This window comes from Silene latifolia, chromosome X, assembly GCF_048544455.1.
Source record: "Silene latifolia isolate original U9 population chromosome X, ASM4854445v1, whole genome shotgun sequence".
In the NCBI taxonomy this organism is placed as follows: domain Eukaryota; kingdom Viridiplantae; phylum Streptophyta; class Magnoliopsida; order Caryophyllales; family Caryophyllaceae; genus Silene; species Silene latifolia.
In genome coordinates, this window is record NC_133537.1 from 290,746,323 (window position 1) to 290,759,723 (window position 13,401).

Below are 13,401 nucleotides of genomic sequence, written 5' to 3' on the forward strand. Positions count from 1 at the left end.
TGTACCTAGATAATTTTGAGCGTATAAAATAGCGAGATCTGCATGACTCATCATAGACAAAACCATATCAAAATAGGGCTCTTCTTATCTTATAAGACATAACATTCCACAATCATTTAGAAAAGGACCACCATCAAAATAAAATTAGTATGATATTTCCCATTTGGGACGAACCCGGATAGTTATATCTTTGTGACATTCCCAAAATACCACATACCAATTTTAGTTAGTGATATCCTTTAAGAAAAAAAACAATTTTTCTCTAATATTCTTACTTTGAAACTTAGATTGTCTTCTTAAGACTAGTAGTAAAACAATTTTATTACTATTATGATGATCATAAACATTTGGTTCAAGTTTTCCCATCTCGATCAAATCAAGCGATACTGATTGTCTTCCTAAGTTGACCTTTACTTCAGCCCGAGTCTATTTCAAGTAAACCTTTTAAAAGGTCAGACTAATGTTCATCGTATGAATATATGCATAATTACTGAAAATAGTAATTATGATGAAGTATTAGAATCACATTCCTTAACAACATCACTTAATTAACCTACATATATTTGAATATGTGTGACCAAACTAGTCGGTTGCCATCTTAACAAGTTAGAGGCACGTTACAATTTTTCCACCATTTAAACAAAATCCACTTGCCGTAGTTGATCCAAATCAACAAGGCTTAAAGTTCCATCATCATGGAACTTCTTTGAATGTTTCTTGTTTCTTGGCTCATAAGACAAGGTTGTAAGCGCGTGAAACTCGAGTCATAACACTTGAACCCCTTTGTATTTCATGTCATGGATGAGATTGAACAAAACTAAAATTGTCTTAACAAGAAAGAGAACAACAATTGTTCTTTATAAAATATTAATTCAATTTATGTCCAAACATGAAAGAATTAACATTTTTCTAACGACAAACGTAAGAATAACTATTATTCAAATAAATCTAGTTTTGAACAATACAACATTCAAATGAATAACTTCTACGCATAATGCATTTCCTCATTATATACGTAGATCTATTTCATTCTTTACCATTATCCTACTCCACATAGCATTAAATTCATAATGTAAATACCATCTTTGGTATCTTATACCTTATAGTAGAATATTCGTAGTAACTTTTACTTCTATAACATACATACTTCATTTAGAAGTCATACTTCAATAGCTTTCACAGATCTTCAAGACATTTCTAAAAGCTATCTTTCCAATGCTATCTGTCATTACAATAATGACTTTAATTACTAAATGATTTCCATACATGTTTAGACATTGATCTTCAGGTTGGACTTGACAACGATTGTCCATTCCACCATTACCAGTGTCTAAACTCATATCTCAAAGTCTCTTTACTGATGAACTCAAAGAACATTAGTTTTTGATTCTTCTTGATATGAAACTCAATTGTCACTAAGTGAGAAATTCGCTTAAGTTACATGCATAATTCACAATGAATTGAATATAACTTAAGGTAGAACTGAAACAATTTCAATCATCAACCTTTGATGAGAAGGATATCCAATTAATCCAAATTATCAATATAATTATGTCATAACAATGACAAGTGGACTAAGTGGATTATTCCACATATTTTTCTCACTAAGCGGGAACAATTCCATTATTTTAAAGAATTGACACATATGGTACGAATAGTCATCTTTATGACTTTCGGTATATAGTCTAAACAATACATTAGCATTAAGTATGGTTTGATAAAATTTCTTTTGAAGACAAACTTCACTTTGCCTGATTGAGAACAATTCTCAAAGAAACCAATCTATGAATTTGAACGATTCAAACTCACTTGAAAAACATGACAACAAGTCAACAATGATAAATTACAACTATCAACATATGCAAAACTAAATCAATATATTAATACACTGTGATTATCTTAACCAATTTAAGACATACAATTTGTACGACATTCTTAAACCATTTTAATATTCACTACACACACAACCCTCATATGTGCATAATATCCTAGAATCCCCAATCATATATAACTTGAGCGAGCTTTGGCTCATCGCCCAAATGACACATATCAAGGTAGACATCATATGTCAATCGCACCAAATGCGACTCCTAGTCGTCAGGTAACATTTTATGTGACTTGACAATTTGCCCCAAAGTCCAAAACTGTTTTGATGACCTTGTTAAGTGAACCAAATCTCACGTGTGGGTAACTGTTACCCACCTGTTCAACTTATATAGAAGGAGTACTCTACTTTGGCAGACAATACTTTCAACGATATAAGTATTTTACAGTCAATAATTTGAAAGGGCATTACTTAATATTTTAATTGAGGGAATATTTAGTCATACATGACACGGGTCCTAAACATGGCGCTAGTTCTCTTAGGAAAAGGGTATAAGGGAACCTAGCCGTTCTAATCAACACATCAGGCTTCAATTAATATTTAAACATTATATGTAAAAAGTAATATACAAACATTTGTAAATTAGAACAAGCCAAGTTAAGAACCCAAAAACGATTCATAATCGTCTACAATTCATAATTGTTTGTTTTTAAATATCTTATGCAAAAACATAATAACATGGGTAGATAATCGTATCATTTAGGGTATATATACAATAAATAAAGATATAAACATAAATCAATACAACATTGTAACAATCAATCAATGAAATTGATTAAAACCCAAAACCAAATTATGAAAAATCAAAATCATAATTTTTAATCAAAAACGACCCGAAAGTCTATCAAGACGTCATAATTTGGCTTAAAAACGCCGACCCTGCTATGCAGTCCTGTTTAGAATGCCATTTACACTCGAAAAACACTATTTTAACATCAAAATACGACACTCAGAACTGATGAACAGTAACATTCTGCGAATGGTAGTCGTGAAGAGTACCCGTGCGTGAATAGTGTTTCGCGAACAGTAATTTTTTTTCTTTAATCAAAATTAAAAACTGATTAAACAATTTAATCACCTAATCAAATTAGGGTTTATTACATATCTAATCTGATTAGATCCAATCAAATTGGAGATTTTAAGACACTCTTAAAATAGGCATCTAACAACAAATTACGGTTTTATTAAAATCAATTAAATTAGGGTTCTTTTAATCGAATTAAAGGAATACATCATAATATCAAATATTACGATACAAGTCAACATCTATTATGATACAATCCTAAATTTAATGTTTAACAACATACAACAATTACATTAATTGAACTAATTCAATTTAAAAGCCCTAATCTTGTAACTCTAGAACGAAAACATAGATACAACAATTATATCTAAAGGCGCAACCTTTTAATCTAATACTTAACAATACATGTTCGCTCTGATACAACTGAAGGATTCTGTAACGATTTTCAACAGATTTGAATTACAGAATTCCCAAGACCTCATGCATGTTAAGTATTAAGATTAAATAAAAGGGGTGATTAGCAAACTTACTTGGATGCGGAAGAATTCCAATAATATGCTAATAATAAGAAGTATAATAAAACCCAAATCCCAGCTCCTTGAATAGTAATATAATCTGTGAGACCGTCTCACAATAACGCCCCAAGTATTGCGCCTCTACCGGTATCCACACAATATGAGTATGTATGCTAGTACAAATTTAAGGGCAATTTTCTTTCTTCTTTCTCCCTTGAGGTTTTGTCTTTTTAGAAAAACTGGTCTTATCTCCCCTTATATCTCCATATGTAGGGAGTTCAAGGAGAATTGTAGACTATCTGAGATATGGAAAGTCTAATTGAATAATCTTTTATTATTCTTATTACCTTTATAATAATTAATCTATATTAATTATAATTGCCCAAAACTCATCTAGTGTGTGACCCTGTAGGACCGATTAATACTACTCGAATCCTAACTCATTTAGGACTCAGACTACAAGTGGCTCCTAGCAGAACATTGTAGCCACATAGAATTAATCGGTTATACAATATTCCGGACATATGGGCACACTAACTCTTTCAGTAATCACCATTTATAGCGAATAAAATGAAGACAAGAAAAGGAAGAAGAAGAAAAATGAAGAACAAGTAGAAAAATCAGGGAATAAAGATGATAAATAGAGGGAGATTAGGAGGGAATGATTGGGGGAATTGGGGGGAAATGTTAAAAAGTAATTTTTTTTTAAGGAAATAAGAGTCAAATCATAGCCCACATCCATGTCATATGCCACATAAGACACTTAACGTTCTAATTTGACGGAATTATAATTAAGGGTCACGTTAATTGCAATTAATTGATTTCAGGGTTACCAATTTTATTTTCTGATTTGTAGGGTTACTATGTGTGATCTGAAAAAGTTAAGGGTTACCATATAGAAAAATCCTAAATTATAGAGTGTTTTAAATTGAGTGTTTATCCATCAACCATGGTTTTCTTAGTTGTTCCCCTTTGTGTTGGGGACTTGGGGAGCATGGGTTTCTTTCTTCCACTAGATTTTGTTTTTGAATGGAAATTGATTTATATTGATTGATTGATGGGTTAGTTATATTAGTTTTAGGGAATATTGATTGGTCTTGAAATTTATGTTTGGCATTTTCTTTAATTTTGTCAAGTTTCAAAGATTATCTTGATTTGTGTGTAGAGAAGTAAATAGGTTGTTAATTCATGTTATGTATGTTGATTGACAACAATAGTAAGAAGTAAATTTCATTTATATGGATACAAAAGTGAGTGTGCTCAAGGTTAACTAGTGATTGATTCCAATCATAAAAAGCTTGATCAAAATTTGACGTGAAATCTGTCGCCTTAAATTAGTCAGTCGGTTATACAAAAAAGAGCTATAATTGTCGGGTTAAGATTAGACTAACATGCCAACTAAAAAGGAACGTGCATAGAAGGAAGGACACCACCAGATACTGTGGATGAACCTAACTAATTCGAAAAAAAGTTGAGATATGAAGTATCATCTTGTATAATTCTCGCTTTGAGAGGGTAGTGGTGCTTTGATTCTTCCATAGATTTTATGTGGACATGGCCCACCTGCACGCCCAATCGATCTATGGACATACAATGGTATTTTGAAAGCCACGCTCGGCGGCGTAAGGAATGCTTTCGATCGGATCGCTTTAGATCGGTCGGTTTCATCTCGGTAAGGGTCTCGAAATGATTAGAGATGTTTGGAGTCGCCACCAAGCATTTGTGGGATGCTTGGAACCCGTTCGAATCCACTTTATACCTCGGTCAAATGAAGCACAAAGCAGGGTTTGACATAGGTACTAAAGATAAGGAATCGTCCTTCTTTAGCATCCTATCTCTAGAATGACTCTCGTACGCCCTGGATAAGGTCGTCCACTATCCAAAGTTTCTGAGTAAGAGGTGAAGGTACGTATTAGGAAGCCCTTTAATCAGACACCCAATACCGACCGCGGTAGCGGCCTCTACTGATCGACCTTGGTTGGTTGAATGCAAAAATTGATAAAACGGTTTAAATGTATGAATGCGCATCCACTAGTTTAAACCTAACATGTGTGAGCTTTCTACGCCGGTTGATTTAATCCAAGTATCAAATAAGATGTCAAGTTGGATTTATGGTTGATTCGCATACAAGACGGAAATTAAACATCCATTTACCGAGTTAGGTTTATGGTGCATAACGTTGTCCATTTGTCTTAGTAAGGCATTTTGCAAATACGGTGTTTGAATGAGCAAATTAATCATCTGATCCGTCATGTATTTGGGTTAACCGAAGTCGGGATCGTCCTAGACTAGTGTTGGAAAGGGAACCGATCCTGCATCAGGCAGCCAGAAGAGGCGCGAGCCTATTGGCGATGCAAAGGGGTCCCCCTGGTTTGAAAATGGGAAAAATGAATGCCCTGTTTAGGCGCGGGTTAGCACACGATGGAACACGTGTTCTGACCATTGAAAAAGTTTGTCAAATGTTTTGAATAACGGGTGTTTGAACCCGTTTTGGTTTGAAAAGGCCGTTTAGGCCGCTTTTGTGTCGATTTGAAGAACGAGACTTGAATAATTGTGTTATTGTTTTGACAATATTCGATGTCGGGTTCGATTTTGTAAGCTTGACATGAATAGTTTTGAAAAATAATTATGAACTAATTGTTTTAAGTTCATTTGAATATAATTAGTCAATGTTCATCATCGTACTCGGGTTAAAATCCGACATGATATGTGGAACCAAGGATGACTTTGTATTGGTGACTAATACATTTGTTTTGAAAATGTAAAGAAATGATGAAGGGCTTTAAAACACCCTCCAAAATGCAAAGAAATGAAATAAAAGGCTTTAAAATACCTTTTATGATGTAATTAACCAAATATTATCACCGAAACACGGATTAAACCGTAATGGTATTAGGAACCAAGGGTGAAAAAATTTTTATGGTTAAAAACTTCTAAAAAATGGTTTTAAAATACTTGAAATGGTAAAAACCGATTACAAATATGAAAACAAAAATAAAGGAGATGAAGAGACCAAACACGGTTTGGACTTAAGGCTGGGCAGGTTCCTTTAGGCGCGAGCCTATCTGCTACGTAAGTAGCTTCTGCCTCAACCAAAAGTCCGGTTTTGGCTCATTCTTCCCATGTTTTGGACCATGTTATGCATGATTTAGCATGTTATTGTCATGAAACATATGAAAGCATGATAAAAGAAGATTTTTACACCCTCATACTTACATGCTAGGCTTATGGCGAGAAGTCGACGTAAGTGTATCAACTCGTTTGGCCGGAAAACTCGGTTTAAAACCGTTTTGGTAAGTAAAAGAGTGTTTTATTAAGTTTAGTGATGGTGTAGTGGTCGTGATGGTCGGTCAAGTGATTTAATGGACGATGACGGTACCAAACAATGTGTAAGGCTTGTGTTTACGATCGGTAGGTCATAAACACGTGTCGGATTGTGACTTAGGAAGTCGAGTCTAGAATTTTAAGGGAGAAAAGAGGGGGCGGACACTCGCGTAACTCTCAAATAGTGGCATTTGAGGGGTATTTATAGAAAAATGAGTGGTTGTGTGAGCTTTGAGCGACGTGGCCACTTGGACTACTCAAAGAGGCGCGAGCCATGTCGCACGTCTTCGAGGTGTCTTGTCACTATTACATGAATGCAATCATGATTTGTTCTATCCTAGGATTTGGATGAACATGTTTGGTACTTAACTATGTAAGATTCTGGGAAATCTAAACGTAGAAGCATTTGAATGGTTTGTTTTTTTTGTGTTTGACTCAGTTTGACTCGTTGTTGGAGTCGGGATTTGAATTTTGAGTCGGTTTTTGGTCCGGTGTTGGTTTTGACTCTAGTTACTATCATCGCGACCCCGTCGTCGTACATTAAACACTCCAGGTACTTTTGAAAAGTTTTGAAATGTTTTACTTTCGAAATCGTTTTAAGTTTTCCGACGTAAAGTTGTACACAAACTGTCGATCAAATGCTGCGATTCCTAAGCATGTTGTAGTTCGATAATCATCAGGTGTTTGTTGGAGTCTTAGTAGATACTGGGTATCTACAGAGCCCCCACTTTGACTGAGGCTTGGACAGGGCAAAAGTCAAAGTAGAGCCCAAAGGTCAATCAAAGATTACAACCTGGAGACCCAAGCGACGCCGAGGCGGCTCGAAAGGATTCGGGCCAAGGACCTGCTGTCGGGAAGGGCGACGCCAAGGCGACTCAAGGGTACGAGCCAAGGACCTATCGTCGGGAACATTTTAGAGTTTGTCGACTATCCATGCGGATTGTTTAAAGTCCGTTAGACTACGTACAAAGGCTCGCCAGCCATAAGAATGAGTCATACCTGAGGCATCTTCGGGATATGTCCTTGAGTCGTATCTTATTTGCGGACAAAGGCTCGCCAGCTGCGGGGAGGAGTTGTACCCGAGGCATCTTCGGGATACGTCCTTGATTTGTATAATTGTTTACGGAAAAAGGCTCGGCAGCTGCATTGAATGTGCGTTTGTAAGGCCCGCCAGCCATGATGCGGATATGAAGGGGGCTCGCCAGCCGCTGCGCGTATATGAAGGGGCTCGCCAGCCGCTGCGCGTATATGAAGGGGGCTCGCCAGCCGCGGTGCGATGTAAGGCTCGCCAGCTATGATGCGTTTTAAGGCCCGCCAGCCATATGCGATTGTAAGGCTCGCCAGCCATATGCGATTGTAAGGCCCGCCAGCCATATGTGATTGTAAGGCCTGCCAGTCATAATGCGTTGTAAGGCCCGCCAGCCATGACGCGTTGTAAGGCTCGCCAGCCATATGCGATTGTAAGGCCCACCAGCCATGATGCGTTGTAAGGCTCTCCAACCATATGCGATTGTAAGGCCCGCCAACCATACGCGATTGTAAGGCTCGCCAGCTTTACGCGATTGTAAGGCCCGCCGGCCATAATGCATTGTAAGGCCCGCCAGCCATAATGAAGGGTCGATTGATCGACCGTGGAAATAGCCACGTTGGATGGGCTTATTTTGAAATAGCGGGCTTCGCGAGGAAGCCCCCGACATCCTGTTGGGGAATCTCGGTTCTTGTATTGAATGTTTGTGGGGATAGCGAGTTTGAATCCTGCTACCTGCTTGTTTTTTGACAAATGGGGCTTTTGACGCCGCCGCGGAAATAGCGAATTTTGAATTTCACTATTATTGTTTTTGAAGTGACGGTTTTTGTTGCTGTCGTTGACATTTGAAGAAATAGTGGATTTTGAATTCTCACTATTGTTGTTTTTTTGAAGTGAAATGACGGTTTTAATCGCCGTCGTTTGAAATTTGAAGAAATAGTGAATTTTGAATTTTCACTATTATTTTTGAAATGACGGTTTTAATTGTCGCCGTCGAAATTTGAAGAAATAGTGAATTTTGAATTTTCACTATTATTTTTGAAACGACGGTTTTAATTGCCGCCGTTTTGAAATTTGAAGAAATAGTGAATTTTGAATTTTCACTATTATTTTTGAAATGAAAGGGCGGTTTTAATCGCCGCCGTTTTGAAATTTGAAAGAATAGTGAATTTTGAATTTTCACTATTATTTTTGAAATGAATGGGCGGTTTTAATCGCCTTTGTTTGAAATTTGATAGTTTGTGTGGGGAAATTGGGCCAAAGCCCAAAATTTAGCTGGAAAAGCAAGTGGAGGCCTCGTTGAGGCGCGAGCACCTTGGCGAGGGAAGGGAGCTTCCTTTTTTTTTTTCTGTAAAAGACGCGAGAATGGGAAGCTCCCCATTCTCACTTCGTCTTCTCCAAACACGCGACCAACAGGCCAAAATCGCCATTGTCGACCTTGCTTCCTTGCTCGTTTTCTTGCCATTATAACCATGTCATCTCAAGGTACGTAATTCCTCTTGAATCCATTTGAATTTGTTGGTCTTTTCGTTGATTGAATTAGGGCGAAATCATATACCCTTAAAAATAGAATTGTGCGTTTTTTATTAAGCCAATTTCGAGTGAAATTGATGATTGCATTAGGTTAGAAACCTGTTTAGGAGTATAAGGGTGCTTTTAGTTTACATTTTGGTCCCCGTTCCCGCTCCCTATGCTCCAAAAACGTGAATGAGACAAGGAAACCGTCTCATTTCACAATGTCAAGTTTATTTGCTTGAGTTGTGTACCCCACTAGGTTGCATTGTAGTCGGGGAAGACCGTGTTTGCCACTTTGGACCTTTGTTGTGTATTGTGGGCAAGATTGGAATTTTTGCCTTTTGTGACGGTCTTATGTCTGACAAAATAAGCGTCTGTTTGGGATTGAATTGAGTCAGTTTGTTTTGAAATGGACCTTATTGGTAGTTTAGGCCGCTTTAAGACGAGGTAAAATCACGTTGCCTCGTTGTGGTCGTCTTTTGAAATTTTGACCTGTTTGCGCTCAACTTGGCGTAAGATTTCCCTTTTGAGTCGTAGAAAGTACCTCATTGCATCGAGAACGTATTTTGGATTGTTGGCGGAACTTATGTGGGTCTTGAGGTGCCATTTTTGGTTGTCGTTGTTTTGACTCGTCTTTTGCTCGAAAAGAAGGGCGAGTCGTTTTTTTTGTGCGTTTTTTGTAGATTGTTTTGTTTGGTTGGGTTTGGGCGGGATTGCCCTTGTTTTGCTTTGCAGGTTTTTTTTTTTTATTTGTCCATTTTATGCCGTCGTAATGCCAAAATTTCGCCTGACGTTCTTTGATTGCCTTTGGTTGTAGAGGAGCGTCTGGGACCTACAGGGTCTGTCGTTGAGGCCTTGGAGGAGGAAGATGATCCGGGAGGAGCAGAAGTGACCGAGGAGGCTGCAAGAGCCGAGGTGGCGGTAGAGGATGCTTCCATAGAGGAGGGGAGGCGGCTGACGCGGCCGACTTGTCCTTTTCATTGTGACTCATAGGCAGGATGGCTGATGATTGGAGGACAACACCGAGGTGGTGCGCCGCATCATGGTTCTTGGCCTCCTTATCATCCAAAGTCTGCCAGACACTCTATTTATTTTTGTCATAGAGTAGGAACGAGGTATTACCATCATGGTAACCACCTCTGCTTCCGTTGTTACTCCTCTGTTTCCCGTGTTGCTCCTTTTCTTTTCCGAGCGAAAGGATAGGGAGTGCTTAGTTCGGTAGGTGGCAGATAGCCCCCAGTTCATTGTTTTAGGGCAGTGTCTGTATGATAGATGTCTGTACTAGCTCCTGTTTGTATGGTCAGTCGTTTGTATCAAACGTGTGTCGATGTATTTTGCGTGAGGTGGTTTGTATATGTGTTTTTGGATTGTGGTTTATTTGTGATTTTCGGCCTTTTTGTGTTGTGTTTCGGAGAAGCGCTGTTGGCTGTTAGTTCCCTTCTTGCTTTGCACTAGTTCCTGCATCGTTAGTGTAGAAAGAAGGCAACAGGTAGCACGTATGCAGAAACGTAAACATGTAAAAGGCGTTTGATTGAAAACGAAATTAACCACGATGACTCAAAGTTAAAATTGAAATTTTAAATGATATTTTGAAAATTCCGCGACAAGTCATCACGCTTGGGCTCCTCAAAAGGGATGATTTGAAAATTGAACAATTAAATCGTGTCTTGAATTAAATTGTATCGAAATTGTTGAAATTGATTTGTGACTCGAAAAATTCAAACTCGAACCGTCAGGGGTGAGTTTAAATTAATTTTTTTGCGAGTGTATTTGATTTGATTTTATGCGATCAGGGCTCGGATTTGTGAGAGCTTGAAATTTTGAAGAAAACTGACGTCGTGTTATCAATTTTCGATTTTTGTGGAAAATGCGAAAAAAATTCGGCATTTCTACTGACATGGAAGCGATCCATCGCGGATCGGGGCGACTAGCCCTTCCCCCTTAAAAAAAGAGAAAAACCCGTATGTTTAAAGCTGCGTCAAGGCAACTGTGTCGGATTTCGTAAAACGCGAAAACAAGGAAATGTGAGTATGAGAAAACACAAAAATGTTGGATAGGCCCAAAGAGGCGCGAGCCCTACGGCGGGAGGTTTGAGGTGTCAGGAAGAAACACAACTTGAAAGGGACAATTCAAGGTGGGGATCCTGAGAACAACCCCAAAGAGGCGCGAGCCAATTGGCGATAGAAGCCAACTCTCCCTTTTTTCGGAAAAACGCGCTGATTGTTTTGTATAAATAGGGATGTTTGTGTTTCATTGTTTCATCATCCGAAACACGAAAAATATCTCTACAAAAATATTTCTTCTTCTTCCACAAAATTATTCATGGATGCTTTTGAAAATGTGTTGCGGCAATGGTGTCGGGATTTGTCGCCTCCCGAGAAGTATCAACTCGTTTGTATGGGAGTTGGTCAATTGTTGGTGCTTCGTCAAGTCAAGGTGCAATCGTCATTTCTTGAAGCATGCTCTCGGTTTTGGGATTCGAAACATCATGTTTTCGTTTTCCCGAAAGGCAAAATTTGTCCTCTTGCCGAAGAAGTAGGAGCCATTGGTGGATGGTCGGGTTGTGTTTCGGTGCTTCCTCCAACTTGGTTGTGTTATAAGGAGAAATTCCGTTCGATGTTAGGCTTGTCAACGACTCAAGTCAACTTTTTCCTTGCTCCTCATGGTGTGGATATGTTGGCTCTTATCAACATTTTCTCAAACCGGTTGGATGCCAATGTCTTGGAGGTGGCTTGGAGAAAGGCTCTTGCCTTTTGCCTTGTCCATGCATACCTCTTTGTTGGTGCTTTGAAGAAGGAGGGGCCAAAATATTATGGTAGCATGACCCTTGTACACTTAGTCGAGCAAATGGAGCATCGTAGAGATCCATCATGATTGATGCTTGGCGAGATCATCCAAGCCTTGGACAAGAAGGGCTCTTGTGGAGAAGCTCCCTCGTTCGGATCTCCAAGGATCCTCCAAGTATGGCTATTAGAGAGGCTAAGGTATGTAGAGCCTCCGGTTGATTCTTCTTCTTATTCTTTCCGTCACCTTAGCATGAGGAAAAAGTTGTACTCGGATAGCTTTGCTTCCACCGAGGCCTATTGGGCCGCAAGATTGGCGGAGGAAGGTGGTCCTCATATCCGTTGGGTGGCGCCATGGTGGCACTTGAAGTCCTTCACGGGGTTGCCCGCTTTGGGTGCTAGTCCTCGTTCTTTGATGGTGGTGGGCTTGAAGGTTGCTTCCTTCATCTATCTCGAAAGGCTCATGAGGCAAATGGGGCGTCAACAAAAGGTGCCCGCTCAAGATACCCTTGTCCAAGAGAACGTTTTTCGAAACTCCGAGCTTGTGGAGGTCTTTGAAAGATGGTGGGCCACTCGGCCGCTTTGGGAGGTACCAAACCCCGTTGCCACGACATTGGTGACTCACGCTTATGTCAAGTGGTCAAGAGCTCAAACCTTGGAGGAAAGGTCCAAATCTCGTAAGAACGAGGTTGTGGACTTGAAGTATCGGGAGGTTGGAAAGTCTAACCGTGCTTTCTTTGAGGACTATGTTGATGGAGCTAGCCCGGATGTGATGAGGCCACTAAAGAGGAGAAGCTCGGGTCCCAAAGATGTAGTGGGCCGTGTATGGGCTCGTTTTGGACCGAGCATGGGGTCTTGCAAGAGACCGGAAGCCGTCGTCGTTGCAGATCCGTTGAGGATCCGTTCCGAAGGGGAAGTCCATGCTAGGCGGGCCAACAAGAAGAATAAGGGGAAGATGTATCCCGAGGGAAAAAGCAAGGGTAGAATGGGAGAATGAAGACCTTCATTACCCACTTTATTATTATGTTGTATTAGTGTTGTGAGTTTTTATTATGTTGTACTAGCTATATTTTGTGTGTTTTGTGCTAGTTTTATTATGTGAGGTATCTTAGTTGACACCTTAGCTCTGACAAGTTGTAGACTTGCCGAGCTTTATTTGTTGTTGAATTTGTAATCCTTCTCAATATTAATTAAATAAGAGGATTGCTTGTGTCAAAAAATTGTGAACGCTTGTTTCTTCCATCCATTTTGTAGAGGCAATTCGGCTTGAATTATCCTAAACATTTGCAATTGGGAAATGGGATTTTTGTAGGAAGGGAGAAAGGCTT